This window comes from Anas acuta, chromosome 4 (genome assembly GCF_963932015.1).
Source record: "Anas acuta chromosome 4, bAnaAcu1.1, whole genome shotgun sequence".
Taxonomy (NCBI): domain Eukaryota; kingdom Metazoa; phylum Chordata; class Aves; order Anseriformes; family Anatidae; genus Anas; species Anas acuta.
Window position 1 is genome coordinate 50878474 of NC_088982.1, and position 22539 is coordinate 50901012.

The 22539-nt window shown below is 35.8% G+C and overlaps 1 long non-coding RNA gene across 1 annotated transcript in view; it reads left to right on the forward strand.

Annotated features, from left to right (window-relative positions):
• The first annotated feature begins 3964 nt into the window (after positions 1–3964).
• Positions 3965–22539, forward strand: part of LOC137855260 (uncharacterized) — a 49858-nt gene continuing 31283 nt past the window's right edge. The window contains exon 1 of the long non-coding RNA XR_011095647.1: positions 3965–4276. This is a non-coding gene — a long non-coding RNA (uncharacterized lncRNA). The remainder of the gene's footprint in view (positions 4277–22539) is intronic.

Genomic DNA, 22539 nt, shown 5'->3' on the forward strand with positions numbered 1-22539 from the left:
ATTACAAATTTATATTAAACTGTCTAGCAATCTGAGTTCACAGTTTGGACCAAATAAAGGACAAAGGAGTTTAGGTCTTACAATTAGAATTCTTCCACATCTGAAATACTTAAATGCTATTAGAAAATTTAACATTTTTTAGCATTTAGCGTTTGACACCAAATTAAAAAAAAATAGATGTTTTTCACAGAGAGAATTAAAAATTTCATTTGGCATTGACTATTACTGCTAAGGTTAAACTGCTTCCCCCACCCCCAAAAAAACTTATTTTTGTTTGTAATTGGGTATTTTTAAAACACTTTTTTCCAGTCTTTAGCTTGCATGATACAGAAGAATTTTAATGAGTAGTGAAGCTATTTTGAGTGTATATATATATATATATATATGTTAAACACAGGGAATCTGAAGTTCATTAGCCCTTGTAGAAGTGCTAAACCAACTATGTTCAAAAATATAACTATATTGCAAAAATATAACTATATTGCAGGGTCCTCTGTTTTCTGTGAAAATGCATGCCATTTGCCAAGCTTGTTCTCTTGGATGTGAATGCATTCAATTAAGAGAAGTTCATAAATTACATACTACTCAGTTCTAATATAAAGTAAGTCATTTTTGCTGATCCAGCTAAGAAGCCAGTAAGCCCATTTTCACAATGATAATGCCAATATAACTCATAGGGCATTTAACTCTGTCCAAGAAAAGAAGAATAGATGGGTTCCTGTGCATGTGTATGTTGCAGGAAAGTGTTTATCAGCTATTGCAGTAGTATTGGGTCCCTTTCATGAAGTGTATGGGAAAGAAGAAAAGAGTAATGGCCTATTTCATACTGAAAGGAAGCTTTTAAAAGACATGACAGAATGAAATTAAAGTAAACTTAGGGATTTGTTATATCCTATGATTTGCAATGACACCAGAGATTGGCTGAAATTCACACTGGGTTTAAATTAAAGCAAGTCTTCTGAATTCAGGGGCATTACGCCCGCTGTACACATTGTCATTTGGTACCTCTTGTATTTTCAGTCCAGTATAACAATGCTGCACAATGGGTAAGACTTGGCAACACGTTTTGAAACAAGAATCTGTACCTTCACAAAAGGCATATTTTCGTGAGTTCTTCTGTAGTCTATAGGGAGAGAGGAAAAAATGAGAAAAATATTAACTACCTCCACCTGTAATCAAAGAGGGTTGCCATAGAGATGGTGCCTCATTTTTTGTGTTAATGGGGGTCAGACTACTGCCTATTTCCCAGTTATTTTTTTTTCTGCATCACAGATCTACTCCTTTAAACTTTACTTATGCACAGTTGGCAATTTCAGTCCATTTTTACTCTTTTTGTCTTTAATCTTCTGAAAGAAAACATCTTAAAGCACATCAGTGTTACAGCTGTACATTCACACACAAACAGTTCAGGAAAATGAATGATAAGTCTTTCAAAATAACATTGTATGCATTCTTTTTTTCACCTATCCTCACGTAACTGAAAGTAGTTAAACTCCATGAGTACCCAATGAAAACAGACTGATACAAAAACAGAAAGTTTCCTCTGTTCCTGTTCTCCTTCAAGCATGTGTCTTAAATTCACTGTTTAAAACTTATCTTTAAAGGGAAGGGAAGATAAAGGATGTTTCCTTCTGGGACTGTGGTGGAATAGCATGCAGAAGGAGGGCCTAGATTGCTAACTGCTCACCATAAAATTATGCTTATGTTCAGTGTACCCAATAACTTTGCTCTCAAAATTTTAATCGTTTAATTTTCTGAGATATGATTGTTGCTATTCTTAGTATTTTAAGAAAGTAAATATTAAATTCCTTATTTTATAGTGGCATTTTTTCTCCCTTTTTTGGGGAACAAAAGTGAACGCAATTTTTCTTAAAAACTGAAAAAATGCTCTCACACATTGCTCTCATAGTATTTCAACACAGTAAAACAGGCCATCACCCAAGGATTAGATAACACACAAAGGAGTATATTACTCAGGGTGTTGCCAGGTCTACAGATAAAGTGGTGATATAAAAACAAAAAACAAAAAAAAAAAAAACACTAGGTAACAAAAATTTTTGTAACTGAAATATTCTGTAAACTGAAATATTTTCCCCATGTTTTCAAAATACAAATTACAGTAAGTAAAACAATGGTAGTAAGGTGTTAATTAAGTATATTCTTCATAATTTTCTTTTGATTTGATTCTCCCTCAGAGGTGCAGGGAAGTTACCCAGAATGCATATGGAAAAATAAGATGCCTTTTAAACTAAATCTTAGTTAAAGCGACTGGGGAAGCCATAGGTCCTGTCTATGTCTATCAAGTAAAGTCTATCAGATACATACCTGGCTGCTTTGAGATTCATTTACCAAAATGCCCTGGTCAGATGAATGTATATGCAGCACTGAATGACATCATAACCTTCACTATAACCTTCACTGTCTTTACAGTTATGTAGTTTGTCAGCTGTGCTTTTTACCCTATGTAAACATTAGGTTTGACAATTTCATATGCTACCACTTGTCACATGTCCAGGAGTACAGCTGCACATGGCTCCACTATACCATTGTCTTAGAGATAGACCTTTACTGTATTCATGACCCAGTTCTTGAGAAAGCATGAATATTCTTGAATAAGCTATCAGCTTGCTGAGTCTGTATAGGTGACACATTTAAAATCAACAACCTTTGTTAAAGTAAACCTGCTGATTAAAATTAATTTTTACTTTTTACAATATGCATTTTGTTCTAGCTGCTCACTCTCCTTTTCAAAATTTATATTTTGTTGTTGTTGTTGTTGTTTGTGTGTTTTTTTGTTTTTGTTTTTGTTTTAGATAGATGGGTTTCTATATTTTCTTTTGCATCACTCATACTCTGCTAGGTACTTGAGAGGGGAAAGTAAGAACATGTTTTTTTCTCTAAGAAGCTAAACTTCATTAGTATCATCATATGCATTTGTGTCCTTGTGATGGTGATTTGGATGGATATGTTCATACAAGAAAGGTTAGTGTCACAGTTTACCATAGAAAGTCTTTTTCTGATAATGTCTGTTCTACCAATGGCCTGTTGCTAGACAGGCTGGGTAAAAGTGTGACTAGACTATAGAGATACAGGGCCTTAAAAACAACCACCAAGCTACATGGGAAACTCAGAACAATGTTAGTACATAATCAAATACAAAATACAAAACTAGTACATAAAAGTACTACTTTTAGTTTTCTGGTGTTCAAAATCTGCAAACTGGAGTCAAAAAGCCCTGAACAGATAATGCAGCCAATTTTCTCCCTGTTCAACTGAAACACTTGGAGAAAAGCACCTGAAGCTATTTAGCAATCTAATCTGTAGAGGTAAATTTTATTTGTTGCCCATCCTGTTTTACTGAATTTTGCTTCACAATCTCTGTTCCTGTTCCTTTTGGTGTTATTAGAAAGATGGGGATGAAGAGAAATAGGTTTAACTATGAACAAATTTAATTTTTACTCAGCTATCCTAAGATACTTCAGAAAAGTCAGTATAGGGCTGTTGGTAGGTCCTTGTTAAAAATAAATAAACTTTCAGGACCATAATCTGCCAGATTGGTGGTGATATGAAGCAATTCCTTAGGTTTTAAAAGACTAATCTGTTGGTCTCTGGACTATTAGCACAAGCCTTGTATCCTCTCTGTTGTCCAGCTGCCCTGGTAACATCTGATGGCCTCACATCACTCAGCTGTCAGGAGTCAGGCAATCTGTAGTACTGTTACAGCAACCATAATTTGCCTGAGAATTTGCACAGTATTTTTTGCTTGCTTGCTGCTTAAAGTGTTTTTTTGTTTGTTTGTGTTTTGTTGTTGTTGTTGTTGTTGTTTTGTTTTGTTTTTAAATAAAACTGTTTTTGCATTCTTTCAAGTAATTGTATTTGAGCCAAATTAGGTTCAGGTGCCTGTGTAAGTATGCAGAACCTCCTGTTTCTTTCTGTCTCTTTATTGGTAGGATGTTAGCAGGCTCCTTAGAATTTGTATGTCTCATCTAAGGAGATACCGTATGTTCTTACCATTATCTGTAAAGTTTGTTTTTTCCCCTTTTCAATATAAAGTTGTTAATTTAAAGTTTTTATTTTATTTTATTTTATTTTATTTTATTTTATTTTATTATGAATCATTAAATAGCAATACGAGTTTTTGATTGTTATTTTAAGGAAAGAAAAATGGGTCAGGAATAAAGGAGTGGCTCAAAAATAGTGAGAGTGTATTTGCAATATACAGAAGAAACCACAGAAAGAAAAGCTCAGGAGAATACCCCCAAATTATTTAAAAATGGTAAGAACTGGAGAGGAAGCACCTAGTATTTTCTTTAGCATAAGTTTGTGTGTTTGATGACTTGTACAAAAATAGCATTTTATTTATTTTGGAACTCTGCTTTTATCCTTTCTTACATTTATTTCATAAATGTTTGCATATTTATTTTCATATTTACTATGTGAAAACTGTCTGGTTTTTGGAATGCTTTCATATTTTTTGTCAGCCATTTTCTCTTCCATCATTTCTTCAAATACCTATGTACCTGGGCTGAAGCTGTTTTTTAGGGATTATTCTTGTATATAGTGCTTTAGAATAATTTCCAGTTTCAAGTTTAGTGTTTTTTTCTCCATTGATGGGAGCATGAGGACTGGAAAAATGTCTGGGAGGATGATGGACTTCATGAGTATTTCAACATAGAAGCTTCTTATGTGATTTGGTTGAGTGATGCTTGAAGCTTTTAAGAGTGTTGCTGTGGCTACAGAATTTCTTTCATTTTTGATGACTATATGTTGTTCCTTGGAATATTTTTCTTCCCCCAGCTATGTGTTCTTCTCTTTATGTTGGTCTGTTCTCTGTTTGTTGGCCTTGGATCGCTTTATTTTTTTGCTAAAAGTGTAACTTTAGGTAATGTGCCTTTCAGATAGTTTTCATAGCATAGTTGCATTGCTTTCAGATTAGGTTCTCATGACAGCACAAGTGATTCAGTTTAGATTGAGCATGTAAATTTTTTGCTTGATTGTATATTTAAGTTCTGTATCTGAATCTGTGGGGAAAAGTAATCTGAAATAGCATAGGATAAAAACACTATTCAAGTGAAAATCTTTTAAAATCAGAAAATATTGAATTTGGTTTTGCTGTGTAATACGCATGCTGTGTAATGAATGGTTTGGAGAAGAACAGTATCCAGATAAATTCACCATAATAATTGATTGGGTTTTCATTTTCTGAATGATGCTAATTCACAGAATTAACCCAGAAGATTTTAATCTTGGATTGAGAAATGGAAATAGCTTTTTCTTTTAACTTCTTTCTGAAAAAAAAAAAGTCACATACCTTTGCTTTGAGGTTATCAGTAAGCGAAGTGAATATCATTTGATGTTAAACAGAATCTTCTTTAGTGTTTATGTCTCTAATTCAAATATGATTAAAACAGTTCCACACTTGGACAAGTCTGTCCTCTAGCAGGTGGAAGTTCCTGGATTTCACTGAAATTCTTTTCAAAGGAAAAGTAAAAGAATGGTTAATTTTTTCTCTATTTTAGAAAGTGTTCATATTTGTTATTGAAATTCTACATAAATCTGGAAGTGGTCAAGTGATCTGTATTTTTTTTTTTTCCATGTTTCAGAAATAAAGCATGAGATGAGACCAGAGAAGTGAGTTTTGTTTAGACTCTTGGGGGGGTGGGGGGGTATTAGTTATAGCTAATCCAGTGGTGTACATCAAACAAGACCAGACACCCTCTTGCCCCAGACAGTCACAAGCTAAGTTTATAGTTTAGTGGTGGGCTTGTGTCCCACCAATGTGCTCTCAAAGTTTGTTTGTGGCAAACAGTGTTTCCCATGAATGGAAGCAGAGAAACTAGTAAACGGGAAATTAACTTGCAACAGAAGATTTGAATGAAATGACACTGTGGTATGATGTTGTGCTAAGGTTCTTGGGTCAGAGCTTTACTTGGGGTATGGGAAGGAGAACATATGTAGCTAGACATAAAAGTGCTAAATGTACGACTAGTATTTAAATATAAAACTCATTGGATTTAATCATCACTTATCAGGTTTGCTGGTCTGTGCATGAAAATAGAGCAGGACTCATAGAACCACCTACCCATCAGGAAACTGTACGAGTAGCAAAGAACATGGCTTTAATTTTCATGTCTGGATTTCTAGATGTGTAAAAGGTGGCAGTAAATTTCTTAGACTTCTACTGAATTTGTTTTATTTTATTTTGGGGGTGGCACAAGAGAAGAAAACAAGAAAAAACTTGTATTACATACATCTTATTTTGACATTTCTCTTATGAAGTGTGCTTTCCCTGTCCTGTGCCCTTATTATCTGGTGCTTCCATCTGGCAGTTGTATACTATAAACTCATGTGATTTATATGGTGGGTTCTTCAGATTGCATAATGAAGTCTGAGTGATAAAGCAGTGGAATGAGAACTCCATGTAAAAACAAACAATAACCTTGGTGATGCTACCTGGTCAACAATTCAAGTATGAATAGTGTTAAAAGAGCAGCAGTAGTTCAAGATTTTTATCTAGTTACTAAACAATCCAGCAATATCTATTGAAGGGTAGAAGGGGGGAAAAAAAAAAGTTACTCTTGGCCAGGAGTCAGGGATAAGGTATGTTTTTCTCTGGATTAATACTAACTCCTATTTCAGATAGTAGAGAGTGATTAAATTCAGGGTGGTTATATTTTTGTGAAGCAATTTTTTAGTCTCTGAAAGCAATAGGCTTATTTAGCCAAGAAATTGCAATGTGTATCGTTTGCCAAAAATACCAATAAAAGAAATTCAGTATGCAAGTACAAACCACTATGTAATGTTAGTGTAATTAGTTTATAATGTTCATGACTCACTCTGGGATCATTCACAAGTGCTCCATAAACATTAAAGATGACCTATGACTAGACCAATTTATCTTGTGCTGCCTGAAAACTTCCCTGCAGTGTAGGAAATGGGAATTGGATCCCATTTAGCTCTTGCTTATCCACCTCTTGCAATTTGCAGTAGAGTAAGAAACATGAAGGTGATGTTTTCAGCACCCTCTTATTAAATTCCCTGGTCTGTTTTCCCCTCATATACAGATATAGCCCTGTATAAAGATAAGGTATCATTCATTTTCCTTTTAACAAGAATGCAAGAGGAGAAAACCAAGTCCATATAGATGGTACAGGGACTGTTATTACTCATGGAAAAAAGGGTGGTTATAGCTCTCCTATATTGGAGAAAGGGCTCAGAGGTATCTGATGCTTTTTTTTTTTTTTTTTTTTTTGGTTGGTTGTCTTTTTGTTTCTTGAGATGAATTTACTACAGAAGTAAGACATTACATTCTTAAATACACTGGGTTTTGGGAACAAGAGAGGTTGATTTCCTTTTTTTTAATTTTTTTATTATTTTTTTTTTTTTTCACAAGAATGTTGGGGGGCAGGGGAGGAGAAGCATGATTTTGGAAAACTCCAAAAGATCAATACATTTTTTCAGAAGAAATGAGATATTCCAAAAACCAATTCTGCTAAAACTGCATTTACTCTGCATGTTTTCAGACAGATGTAAGAATAATCTCATTTGAATCTTCCAGTATCCTGTGGATATAATGTTGTTCTAGGGTTATTACTGTGCCAAGGTACCTTCTTAAAGCAGATCGGTTGACTCTGAAATAACCTTAGTTCCAAATTTTTGCCATGCTTACCAAATTATTCTGTTTAATAACATCAGGATGTCTTTATAAGTCTAGTCTTGTGCTGGTTGTGTACTTGGTCTTTAGATGCTCATAAATGAAAACTTTTATACCCTTGTGGTGCTACTCTTCTGGAACAAAAGTTCAGTTTGTAGTTCAAATTTCAGTGATTCTACAATGCTGACTTAAAACCTGAAATTTGCCTTCTTCTGTTGACCTAGAGAAAAAAAATCTCACTAGGGAGAGGTGGTAAGGCATGGTTATTTTGGCCTCAATAATTCTAAAACTACATCATTTTAATCTTCTTGTTGTAATAGTTTTATAAGATTCTCTCTCCTTCATCTGCTAGTTCTTATTCTAGCCCTCTTAAATATAGCTATTTCGATTGTTCTCTGCTGGTTTTGGAGAGTTTGAAAGAAATAATCCTGAAGCTGCCTGATCCTAATGGCCCTTTTATAAATATGGACATATGAATGAACAACAACAAAAAAATTAAATGCAATGGAATTTCAGAAATCCAACAATTATTTTACCTGTCCCCTGTGTGATTTTCTCTTGTTACTGCTTTTCATAAATATTGCAGTTTAGACTAAGTTTTTGGCCTAAATTACATAGCAGCAATGGGTATGTTGCCCTTGGTTCACTACTCAGTTGGCCTGATTAATCATGAAGAAATCATCAATAGGTATTGCAGGCTGTTCTATCTTTATAGAAGGGTGTTGAAAGGTACTTGAAGCAGTGTGGTTAAAAGGGAGTTGATGTGCTTCATTGCCTGAGAAGTGGGTTAGAATTACAGAGGCTGTACAGTGGAAAGTGTGTGTGTATATGTAGCAAGGCAAAGACACTTGTAATATTTCAGGGAGAACAAAATACTTTTGAGAAGGGAGAGGATAGAGTCCATAATTGTAACCAGGTCAACATCCAATGGAGTAGCGTGTTATTTTGTGATTAATATTAGGTTGCAATTTTATGTTGGCTCCCGGACAGTTGTTAAGATAGACCGAAACTGAAGGTGGGTTTTTGGTGCACCAGATAAATGGGAAGGAAAACTTTATGTGGGAATTGCCCATTAAACACAGAGAGAGAAGGAAAATGCTTTAATTGAAAGGAGAGGATTTTGGATGTCTTTCCAAGCTGTTGCTTATTTTGAAGTCTGCTAGCACATGAGAAGCTCCATTCTGAACTAATCATTGGTATACCTGCAGTCCCTCATTATTAAAAGAACCCCTTAAGCATCAACAGCTTCTAAACAGAATATCCTCTTTTGATTTGCCTCTGTGACATCAGACATTTTTCAGCTGAAATATTTTGGCTCCAGGTAAAGAACAGGCTTCTAAGGAGAAGAGCTGGTTTCCATGCAAATATCTGACATAATAAAAATAATAAAAAGAACTACAAAAACTTCTCATAGGAAATTTTGAGAATGTCAGAACTTTTACTGAGGATCTTTAGGCAGATTTCAAAAAAGATTCATATCCTTGATTAATATATAGGCATGTACTTGCAGCCAATGCTACAGAGATGTTTATGTTTGCACTTGCAATGCTTCATTATTTACTGTGCATATTTAGCATTTTAAAGAACTCTTCAAACACTATTGTCCTACAAATCTTACAGCTCATAACTTAAAGTTCAGCATTTGTCAATAAAAATGACACTCGTGGTTATAACAAGGCCTGTAAACTTGTTCTATTTGTTTCGGCTCTTTTAATTAGTGAATTACTAATACAGCCAAGCACTAAGTCCTGGTCTTTGTTATTACCTTCTGTAACATCTTTCTCTTTACCCTACTTTCTTCCTACCCTCATCCTTTAGGGGAAATGAAAATGGAATAAATGGTGCATATCCTTTTATGAAATTGGACCTCTAAGTAACCAGCATTAATTTATTACAGGGGACAGAAGCATAACTAATGCTAAAGCAAATGTGCTTCTGGAAGACATTTACCCACTTAGCAGTTATCCAAGTTGTGTTTTGGTGATCAACGTGGCTCTATCTTCTCTGTAAACATCCTGTGAGCACAGAAAGATTGAAAGCAGTCACAACTAACACCAGTGAGGATTTAAAAATATCAATATCTGCCTTTTTTTTTTTTTTTTTTTAAGGAAGTACAGGTATCACAGCACTGAATACTTAATCTTTTAAGTTTATATTTGGAGAGGTATGTCTAAACCAGAAAATAGCATTGTTGTCTGTCATGTCCACCCTTCCCTCAATCTTTCTGGTTATGGGAAAAATAACTTTAAGACAATAAAAATTAAGATTGGGGGAAAGCAAATACTTCATTCAGCAGACACAGCATAGAATTTTTCTTGGGCAGAAGAGCTGATAAAGTTTAACTGCTTCAGACTTTTCCCAAGTCTAAGTGGGGGACTGTTTTCTCTGCACATCATCCTGCTCTGTAACCCAGCTTTAAGGAATGTAGTGCATTCCTTTGGGCCCTATATTTTAAGCTGCATGCAGAAATCCATATGCCTTCCTCAGGCAGGAAGATACCTTTATGTACTTGACTACACTGAAGTCTATACATTTAGGGGAGTGGGATATTTCAATGTAAGAGCAGACAGGGTAGCACAGGAACACAGATCAGATCATTTTTTTTTTCCACTCACTTAACCTTTGGTGTTTAAAGAAATTGCAGTCTCCAGAAAAAAAAAAATGAAATCCCTTCTTTCTGCTCCTCAGAGTAATTATATGTATGCCCTTTCTTTATTTTTTTGGTGTTGTTTCTTCCTGACTTTTAACCCCAATTATTTTGGAAGAAAAGCACAGGTCCTTTGCTGTGACTTCCATCTTAAGGCATAGGCTCCTAATCCTGCTCTCCACATCTGGTCATCAAATCTGCCACTTCAGCAGGAGGTTACAAGTGTCTTAAGATATTATTAGCTTGCATCTCTCCACTACTGTGCTACAGATAAACTGTTGTGACACTGTATAATGAATATTTGCTCAAGATGCCAGTATTCAGTTAATGCTCCCATTTAGCATACCATATATCTGAGGACTGTTTGGTCACTTATTTTCTTATTTTACTGTATTTCAATTCCTGTTTTCTTAACTAAAGATGGGCAGAGAGGGGGCACAAAAACAAACAAACAACAACTACTAATAGGTGCAGTTGCTATTAGCTGTACAGATCTTGCTCTTACACTTACATCACTGGAATCCAACCTATTCTAGAAGAAAAAGGTACATTTATATCCATGTGTTATACATGTGAAACTGAAAGGACCATGGTGTGCAAGAACAGTAAAATACCTCAAAGCAGACCCATCTAACACTGGGATAGCTGCTTTCCAATGCTGCATTTTAATTAATTTGTCTGTACATCCAGCTTCCTGTCGCATTCACTGTTCTTTCGGTCAAGGCTTACTGCAACACATCTCAGCTGAGGTAAATGGACATGGATAGCATTTTACATGAGGAATTGACCACACTTTCTTTCCTTTATTTCTGAACAAGGGAGGGCTTGGAGGCTAAGTCCTACCAGCTGTTTGCAGGCTAGTTTTGAATCTGGTCCTCCTCCTACCTCTTGCCGGTATAACAGAACTAAATAAATAGTATCTGATATAAATAAGGAATGAAATAAAGAGTATCTGATGGGTTAAAACACTACTGTGATGGGTGCTGACAGCTGAAGCTCACTGAAAATGCCATAGGCTTTTTTTTTGTAATCTGAAGAGAGACTGGGACTTTTAAGAGTGATTATTCCTGGAACCCAGCAGATGTCCACTCCTGTTAATGCTGTCTGAGGTAAAAACAGCCACTGTAATGTGCCCACTGGGTCTCCTGCTTGAAAGTGCTGCATTACCACCAAGAAGGGAGACTTCTTTAGCGTCAGCCACCTAAATGGAGCACGGGAAGGGGGAGACATTTATCTAATTTAGGTTAGTTAACTAAGTGGAGTAAAAACCTTGGGCAAACTTGCCTCTTCTGCCCTGTGGATTTGTGAGGGTGGAAAAAATATCATCTTGTTAATCATTTTAGCAGTGACCTGTATGCATGCTGGGTCTGTCATACAACCCCCAGCCGTGCTAACCAGCAGGAAGGATGCAGAGAAATGCTTGGATGGGCTCTCCTTGCTCCTCAGGTGTCAAAGCACAGCTTGGTTCTTTCCCAAGTTCCCATTGCTATGTACAGGGACACTGATATTTGAATAACAGAGGTTGCAAAAAATATATAGAGGTCAGTTAAACACTGCTCCTAGAAGCTTCCACATTAGAAAATGAAACTGGAGGAGGTGTCCTGTGCAGGACTGGACAAAGAGGATATCTTCAGCTGCTTTATCAGTGAGCTCTCTCAGTTTTGCTTAGAGAGATCTTGACCCAGGTCAGTATTTGTGTCATAATAGGAGTCATTTTTAGAGGCTCAGATTTCTTAGGCCAGTTTAATAAGTTCATCTTAAGGAAAGTAAGGTACAACTCTACCTCCGAATTTTGGGTGTAGATACCCTTGAGGAGGGAAGATCAAGAGTTCCTGTAAATAGGAAGCGTATGATTAGAGATCAAGAGAGTGATGAGGTGCTAAGTTGGCAAAAGTTATTACTACTCACTACATAAAAATCTTCAAAATTTGATATACCCAGGCTTTATAGTTACCAGTAATACTTAACCTTCCTGAGCTTTAAGACAAAATAAAATAAAATAAGAGAATCTCTTGAATTGGTTAGATTAAAATCTAAGTGGTGTTTTTCATGGGTTCAGCAGTGTTCCTTGGTTTCATGCCCTCTTACTTTCAGTGTTAAAACTTACCTTCAGTACATCTCTTCTATTTCCCGTGTATGAACGCAAAAAAAAAAAATCTAGTTCATCCTACTTCTCCACAGAAGTTTTCAAACATAAATTTCAAAACCTTCATTTTGTAGCTTATAGTCAGCCTAATAATATAAACAATTTAACTCAAATGCCAACTAAATAGTAACTTTGCCTTGTCCTTTCATTGTATGTTTCCGACACTTAAAATTTGTTTACTATGATGTTTCCAAACAAGTCTTCTTATTCTTTTCTGATGACATCTGAATTATTGAAAGATTGCATCTTGACTGCAGAACTCACAGAATGCCTGAAAGAACCTAAATCTATTCCAGACTGTATAAATAATTCATGCTCGATTCTTCTCTCAGCTGTGGGGATGCTGCTGCTTATTTACAGCACAGCACACTTCAAGAAAAAAGTCTTATCTTATTAACATCTCTGCTATTTAAATAAAGTTGGTCATAGACTACTATTGTAGCTACTCAAATACATGTACTCTGATGAGTTGTAATTATATGAATTTGCTCCTTTTATAGTTCTTCACTTATGAACTTAATTTAACAAATTTGTGGGTTTTATCATGTTATTTTCTAAATAAAGCATATTCCAAACAAGAGATGATGATATTTTCCAGTGTTCTGTGTGGGACCTGCTCTTTACCCTTTTCAGGACCAGAGACTAGAGAACAATATGAGAGAGAACAGATTAAACTTCTCCAGGTTTTGTTTTTCTGTCTGTTTTCTTCATAACTGACCAGCAAGTCCAGCCTGTCATAGCCAGTACACTGTAAAAACTGTTCTCACTGATTACCTTCCATGAAGTGTTCTGATACTGCTGATAATAAATAGCTTACTGCATTCATTTTAATAAAAATTGTTCAGATAGTCTCCAACTATTGTGGTTGATGCAATTGAAGAAATAAATATTCCTTAGATTCTCCTTTAATATTCACTTACCTGTGCTTTATTTTCTACCCTATTGGAAGAGGTGGACTTGTGAGAAAAAGTTATATGCAAGCACCTGAGTTCTGGGTCTGGATTTAATGTTCAGATCAAGCAAGACTAAGTGCAAGTGTAAACCCACTACTGTTAATTGTTGCATTCAACAAAGACTTCAGATTTTTTTTCACGCTAACTGTGATATATTTGATATATCAGAGCACTGGTACTGGAAAGCAAACTGCTTGTGCTGCTTATTAATAGTGATAACAGTTTTCACCTACATAACTTCTTAATTTCATTTTACTAAGACTTCTCTCCTCTGCATTGGACAAAGCAAAAATTGGTTCCTCTTGTAGCTCTAAACTCAGATGAATCATACCAATTAAGAGAATAAACCACTACGAGTGTAGGAATGTCTTGCTCAGAACAAATGTAGTAACTGGTAACAGTGTTCCAGAGAAAATGAATCAATTTGATACTGGAAATTATAGAATAACCTGCTTAAGGATGTACTTGCTTTTTGTCCCTTGCAGGTAATGTTCCCTTTCAAGAAGGTTTCTATTATGATTAGTGTTTATATCGTAACTCTCAGCTGTAGATGTTCTCACTATACATTAAAAAAATCTCTAACCCTTTTCTGAGTGTCACTGCTTTTCAGGAACTTATCTTAGTTTGTGTCCGGTAATAGTGTCTTACAGGTTAACCAAGGTCTGCAGAGAAGTTCTTTGAACATTTTGTATTCACTCTTCAGTAGCACTGAGTGGATGTTTCCAATAGTTACCTCAGGCCAATTCATGTTTCTGCTTTTGCTGTTTACAGATAACTTAGGCTGAAGATGCATGTTGTTAGAACCTTTGGTCTTCAATCCCTCCTTTTTTCCCCTCTTCTTTTCCCCCTTTTCCCCTTCTTCCTCCAGTTTATACCTCAAGGTATAAACCTTAAAGAACCTCATTGATGTTTTTTTCCTGCTGACAAAATAAAATAAAATTATTGATTATAAAAATTAACTTAATAAATACAAAACAAAGACATGAGCCAGCTCCCTCAGCACTCATTTGCTGTTTATGTGCTTGTAGAATCCTTTCATAGAATGGTTTGGGTTGGAAAGAACCTTAAAGATCATGTAATTCCAGCCCCCCTGCCGTGGGCAGGGATGCCACCCACTAGATGAGGTTGCCCAGGGCCTTGTCCAACATGGTCTTGAACGCCTCCAGGGATGGGGCATCCATAGCTTCTCTGGGCAACCTGCTCTCAGAGCCTGACCATCCTCTGAGAGAAGAATTTCCTCCCATCCTCTAATTTAAATGTCCCCTCTTTTAGTTTAAAGCCATTCCCCCTTGTCCTGTCTTTCTTTGACTGAGGAAAATGTTGTTCTCCATCTTTTTTTATAAGTCCCCTTTAAGTATTGAAAAGCTGCAACAAGGTCACCCCAGAGACAAGGTCACCCCGGAGCCTTCTCTGCTCCAGGCTGAACATCCACAGCTGTTTCAGCCTTTCTTTATAGGAGAGAATTTTTGTTGTCCTTTGAATCCCTTGCCAGGTGTCGTGGTTTAACCCGGCTGGCAGCTAAACACCACGCAGCCGTTCGCTCACCCTCCCCCCTCCCTCTCTGGGACGGGGGAGAGAAATGGAAAGTGAAGCCCATGAGCTGAGATAAAGACAGTTTAATAAGACAGGAAAATAATAATAACAACAACAACAACAATAATAATAATAATAATAATACAATGGTGATAATAGGTAAGTAATAGTAGTATGTACAAACAAGTGATGCACAATGCAATTGCTCACCACTCGCTGACCGATGCCCAGCCTAACCCCGAGCAGTCCGGCCCCCTCCCCCTGGCTAGCCACCCCTATATATTGTTTAGCATGACCCCATACAGTATGGAATACCCCTTTGGCTAGTTTGGGTCACCTGTCCTGGGTCTGTCCCCTCCCAGCTCTTACTGCACCCCCAGCCTGCCTGTTGGCAGGACAGAGCAAAAGGCTGAGATATCCTTGGCTTGGTATCAGCACTGCTCTGCAACAATTAAAGCATCGGGGTGTTATCAGCACTCTTCTCATCCTAAGCCAAAACACAGCATTCCATCAGCTACTAGGAAGAAAATTAATTCTAACTGAAACCAGGACACCAGGTTTAGTATTGGCTCTCCTAACTCTGTCCCTATGCTATATTTCTCCTGGAGTGTAATTGCCATTTAACAGTGTAAAATTAAATGGTGATATGAAAACTACACGGGGGAACTAAAACGTGTATTTAAGAATAATTCTTGAATGTTGACACTCTATTGTTTTATTTACTTTCACAAGTAGAAGACATTTCCCACCTGTGGGGTGGAATTTTATTTGACTAAAATTTACAATTAGCTATATGAAATCAGAGTTTACTGTATGTTTTACAGTGGAGCTCTTCCTGATTTACCATGGTATAACTGCAAGGTTCCTTCCTAATCCATGCTGTTAATGCTCATTATTATTCTCAAAGTTTAATGACAACACAGGTACTCTCTCTTAACAATGATGGAAAGAACATTGAACAAAGTTCATAAGACAGCAACATTTACCTTGGAAGTATTGAAAGGTGATGGGGCGGTGGGGATGGTGGTGGGTGGGGAAACAGTAAAACCCATTATGCAACAGCGTAAGGTTTTTTTATGGTACTTTGAAGACAAAGTACAAGTTCAGAGCAGTGCAGATGCTATTTTCATACCTACAGTTTGTTAGGTGCAAAAGATATGTGTTAAAAAGTGAATCCCAGATTTGATCTCAAGGCCGTTTTCAAGCAAAACTCTCAACACCTTTTCAAAATAGCTTTGAAATTCATGCCATCTCAGTGACACTGTGAAAGTAGCAGAGTTCTGATGTATCTCAATGATTGAGTGCTTTTTCTTCAGCAGTGATATTCTTTTGAAAGGAATAGCAAAGAGAAGCTGTAGTAATTCAATTCAGATGCAAATATATCTGGATTTCTACCGAACTAGATTTACCACTGCTCTTTGTCTGCTTTATAATCTGTACCTGTGCACAATATGGAGAGGAGAGGTGAGGTGGGGGTGAAAGCCTTTGCTCTATTTTAGTGAAAATCCCTGATCACAAAAGAAGCAAGTCAGTGTAGAACTCATCTCAGCTTTGGTTGTTTTTGTTAAAGCTGTCTCTGCTTTCTTTACAGGTCTACCTTTTTTGTTTTGCTAATGCAAAGCAATGAAGTCTTGGTTTTGTTCTTTTGAATATTACATTTTAAGAGGTACATATTACTTTGTTCTCTTCTGGCATTAATATTTCATGAATTACTAAAAAAAAAAATAGTCTGGTTTGATAAGAATTGCATCATCTAAATTTGAACTATCTGAGGAGATATCAAAACAGTCAGTCTTAATACTTTGTTCTTGATGTTTTTTAGTTTGTTCTTTAATTAAGGGAGAAAAATAATTGTTTTCTCAGTTCATCTGGATTAAAAAAAAGGGGTATCTTTCTAGTAGATTTGTTTTTATTCTTTCCCTTGAAACTTAGTTTGTTTTTGTATACATATTTGAATCCTTACCAATTAAAATTGCTATCACTGTTCAGTGTTACAATAAATTTAGTACCATTGTATATGTTTTCTTATATTGTTATTCCAAAAATAATCTCCATGCACTTCCCTCTTTCTAACTGCTGGAGAGGGGGGGGAAAAAAAGGTATCCCTGACCTCAAATTCATGTTTCAGCAGTTTTTCTTTCAGTGATCCCATTCCATTTGTGATGTGAATCTTCCTTTTCTTCTGGAAGAGTGTTCTGACCATCATGGCACCTGTTATACAGATATATTTTTCATTTTTTGAAAAGGAAGGAAACTTCCCCCTCCATTCACCTGGATGTAGTTCAGATCTGTTTTCTATTTTGGAAGTCTATGGAGGGGAGTCTTGAGGATATTTCTATTAATTTTGTTCAGCTTTCTTCTCTGGTCAAGGCAGAAGGGACAACAAATTTTTTCTTCTTCTGAAGCCCTTATTCCTTGGCTTGTCCTTATAAATTCACTTCAAACACTGACTGAAATATCAGCAAGGGCTTCTCTATGTAACTTTTGCTAATAATTCTTAATATTTTTCACTATAAATATATCTCATACTGTCACCTTTCTCCCCACCCAGGTTATATTTTACTAACTTCTTATGCATTTGGGGAATATAGGATTTCTGCTTGATCACATCTCAAGCTTTCAAAAGTAATAGGAAAAAGAATTATAGCATTTAATTTTTGTTGGCTGAAATTAACACTTCAAGTTTGGAAACTGTAAATCATAGTGAAGATATTTTACCACAGAATGAGAAATAGTTCTTATCAAGTTAATAACTATATTCCACTTCAAGAGCACTTAAGTGGCTTATTTTTATGCCTGTCACATTAGATTTCACTTACTCCACACTGGGTACAATGCAAATAATGGTGTTTAAATACCATTTAAATGCTGTATATGAGCAGCAGGCTTAATTAGAAGTTAGAGAGGGGATGCACCCTACTCTAACCTACTCTAGGCAACCCTGGTGTGAGAAGATGGTTCGACTAGCTGATCTCCAGAGACCACCATCATTCTGTGCTTAGGTCTGGGGAAAGGTAAGAAGACGTAGTGACCTGATTCCACAGGCTTGCTCTTCAACAGAAGCCATATAGATCTTATGTCCAAGCCTCTCTGAAGGCCTTTTCTTACATCTAAGAACTAATGAAGAATGAATGAGATCTTGGCACTGCCTCTTGTCCTACTTACTAGCCAGATTGGCTTGAGGTAGAATAGAGTGAAGAGTAAATTACTGAGGGTCCTTTTGAGAACAAATATGCTCTCAGTAAAAGAAATCAAGAGGGAAGATCTGTAACTGAAATGTCTTGCTGGGCTATAGTGACTCCTACTATTAACAGCTCTTGGGTAATAGTAGAACTAGCTAACATACTATCTGTATCCCAAAACTGTGCCTAGAGTGACACCGTTGCCTACAGCATGCCTGGTATTGTCCCAACTTGCATTTTTGTGTCAGCAAGAAAGATCCCACTGATATGGAAATGGGTCCATAGCCCTTTAGGGACTAAAAGGAACAGGCTGTCCAACCAATTCCATTTCAGAGGTTGATATGTCTTCATACGCAGATAAACTGTATAGCATCTTTTACATGTCTTCAAATGGCACAACTCTTATTTTGTACTGTTATTTCAAAGGTTCTGTTAAAATTAAAAATCTAAATCTCTTTTGATCACCTTCAGAAAGTGCTATGGGAGAAATAAATGCCTATGTGATCAAGCTGATGTACTGTACATATAGTTTATATGTTTTTTAAACTTTGAGGATTTATCTTAATCCTCAAGTTGTTTTTTTTTTTTTTTTTCTTGTTTGTTTGTTTTGTTTTAAGAATCTTGTATATGGTAAGGAAGAGGTGTGCAGATCCTGCTTTTCATTTAATTATCACTGCTACAGAATTGCTTCCTGAGGGGGAAAGGTGTGTTCATTTTGTACAGGAAAAAAAAAAAAAAAAGAAATTGCAGGATTATTTTTTTGTTGGCTCTTGGGAAACCAAAATTCCTGGGAGAGTCATACTTCTTTTTGACCTTACAAAACCCTTTTTGCAGGTAAGGTCTATGTATCCGATATTTATTTGTCCAAACCCACTCAGTCTGATACTTCCCTTACGTTGCCTTATTATGTTCAAATGAATTAATTTTCCATTTGTGCTCTCCCTGTTCATCTTCCTCTCTCCTATTTTCCCTATATGAATCTAGAAATGAATGGGAATTATCACAGAGAAAGACATTTGGGATTCAGTATCATATTACTAATCCTAAATACTATTATGGTTTGAGATAGAAGTGATTGCCTGTATGAATTGCTCTTTAGTCAGATAACATGTAATAATTTGACTATATCAGAACTGAAGTTTCTATTTTGTTGAGAGAATTGAAAATCCCTGAAAATATTTATACATAATTTTGTACTTGTAGAGTAAATCTGATCTTACTTCACTTCTGGAAACATTCAGCTTTGTATTAAGATGTGTTACCAATTTATATAGAATGATTTACAACATAAAGAACAGCTGCTCTTATGGACTCTTGCTATTTTCACTTTAAGGTATTACACCAAATGTATATAGAAGTAGAGGTATTTTTATTTATACTGTTATTTGTTCTAAACTGTTCTTAAGGGGCTTGACTGATCTGGGCTCTTCCTTGTTTTAGTGTGGACTTGTACTTGTTTAATCAGAAATGATCTTGAAATCTTTTGTAGTATGTCAGAATACCAATTAAGTTTGGTCAGGTAAGTCTTTGTGTTTGTTTTTGTTCATCTTCAGTAGCTAGCTTTTCAGGCTAGACTCATTGTGATAGCAATGAGAGCTCAGTAGTAAAGGAAGGTGTCTGTTGCACAGATTCTCAGTGTTTTTACTTGATCAGATATGATGATGCCTATTAAGCATATAGCCATCTCCCTATTTAATTTAATTTCTTCTGAGACCACTTTGCCCCAAACTTATGGGCATTCCAAGTTAATAAAAGTCTTGTAGAAAAATAAGTTGTTGCAGGGGAGAGAGGTATTTTCTTGGTTAAATCTTATCTGCCACAGATCTCATGTGCTATGCTGGACGAACCCCTTATGTCAGTGTACAGGGCAAAAAAAAAAAAAAGTATCTACTTTCCTTTCTTGTGTTGGGCCATATTATAGAGATCTTTTAAAGCTTTTGCACATAAGTGTGCTAAAATAGACAGACATGCTTTTCCTCCTGAATTTCTGACATCCTATTACCCTGGTTTTTTTTGTTTTTCCAAATATAAAATATAGATAATACAGCTTCAATTCTTTTGAATATTATCATTCTGACAGTAATAAGGAGTCAATACTACCCAAGTAATAAGAAAGTGAATCGTATTGGATGATTAGAAGACCTAGATAGTGTTCTTAAAATAAGGTATAAAGTCAGTACTGGAGATTTAAAAAAAAAAAACAACAACAAAAAAAAACTACTGACCCAAGGAGATTTCTTCTGGAGAAAAATAATTAGTGAACATACAGGATCAATACAGAAACATGTTGTGTGCATGCTTTGAGATGTCAGCATGTCTTGATGCCCAAGAGCTTCACTATTTAGAATTATTTAATTTGATGTCTGTAATTTACCCTCCATGTTACATTATTTTGACAAGTTTCCACTTCTCTTGCTGTGATAAGAAAAAAGATTAATAATAAAAAAGTCAATATCAGGTTGTTCTTGTCAATTGTCACAGTGTGTACAAGATGTTCCAGAGAAAGAAATGCATCTTATTCACACCAATTTGGAGGGGCAATACTGTAAGAATGCATTGGGGAATAGACAATCCCTTTAATCTCTGAGATCTCACATACTACTGCCTCAAACAGTTTCTAGTTGCTATCTTCATAAAGTTGAACTTGTTTGACTCTCTCAAAATTGGAAGACTGAAAGTCACAAAAAGGAACAAAGTAGATATCGGTACTAATCAGTATTCAGAGGAGGGAAATGGACTCTGAAAAGGAGAAAGAAAATCAACCTAAAGCCATATTGTTGATGAGGGGCCACCTTGATTCTCTGACAAGTACAAAGGAATCTTTGTGTCATGTGAAATCTCTTCAGAGTAATACTTCTGAAGTAGTGAATTTAAGAAGAACCAGGGGACGCCAGTCTAGAGATCACACTGAAAATGAATTATTCATTTCCCTGCTTGTTAAAATCTTATTATCAATCATAGATACATGATTTTCAGCACTACTTGATTGGTTTGGTGAACTGCAGGAGAGCAACCCCTCTAATTCCTGTTTTTAACTGGGGTGATGTGGTGTGTGTGTTAGTAGTTTTGTTGGTTTTTTTTCTGAATCCAGTCCTTGAGAAGAAGAGATGAAAAGAAAACAAAAGCATATTACAGCATTTCTAAATTTTATTTGAAGATGAGTAGTAAATTTTATAAAAGCACTACTTTGCCCCTGTCCAGCTGATGTGCCGCAAACCTGTACCTTTATCTGTTGAAGTTGGCAGTGAGTCGCGGGATGAGCTGGGAGGAAAAAAGAACAACTTGAAACATGTGAGCTGGCACCCTCTTTGATTGTCATGTTATAAAAGACTTTGAGGATCAAGTTTAGGCTTTATTAGATCTGAAATTGGTCTCCGTGTCCTGAATGTCTCATTCCCTTGAGGTTACAAATACTGTTTCTGAAACTTGCAACAATGAAGGAATGAACTGGGAGGTGCTCTCTCTAAAAACTGAAAAGTCTTCATTTTACTAAGAAATGGTGGAGCTCTTGTCTATTCTTGGGAAATGGTATTTTATTCCACAAAATGGATGCAAAACCTGACTATTTCCTTGATTTTATTATTTTAGATAAAAGCTCAGTTCCTGTTTTAAATCCTGCAGATTAACACACTAGAACTTGTTAAGTAATTAGAAGTTTTTATTTGAAAATATTTTTTATCAAAAAATTAGTCAAAAGAACCATCATAAGCAATTAATCTAGACTTGCATGGTATTTCATATCTAATGTCATTAAAATAATTGTACCTCTCACCTCCTATTCCAAAAAGCCTTTGTATTCCTTCATCTGGGTCTCATCTGAAGTCTGTGGAAGCCAGACTGTTTCTTTATTAAATTCAATGTATTACTTTTCAATTCAACATGATCACTCCTTGCTGTACATGAAAACATGGCTTATATACAGTTCTTGCTAATTACTGACCTTGACCACTTATGCTATGTCTTATTTGGCAAATGTCACCTTTAAAGTTTCAAGTCTGAGACTCCTCCCATCACATGCACACAGTTTTTCTTGGTGGCATTTTTTTCCATTCTGGGGGGAGGAGGGTGTTTACCTTGTATGTCTAGTGTATTTGTATTCAGTTTGACATTCTTACATGTAGATCTAAGGAGCAGTGTTTTGGTGTTTGTTTGTTTGGTTTTCTGTTGTTTTTCTTTGTTAGTCTCATTTTGCTGGGAAGGTTCAATATATTTTGTGTATCTGCACTTACACTGCAGAGCCCTTTCTTACTTAATTCCAGATGATTTCTACAGCTTCTGGGTTGAAGAGCTGATTGATTTTGCAAGAATGCTTAGCTCATCTGATTTATCAAATCTATTACAAAATCCAATTCTAGCTTTTAGCATAACAAAGTATATTTACAATTAAAGATTTCTATACTAAGATCAGACTTTGCATTAAATCT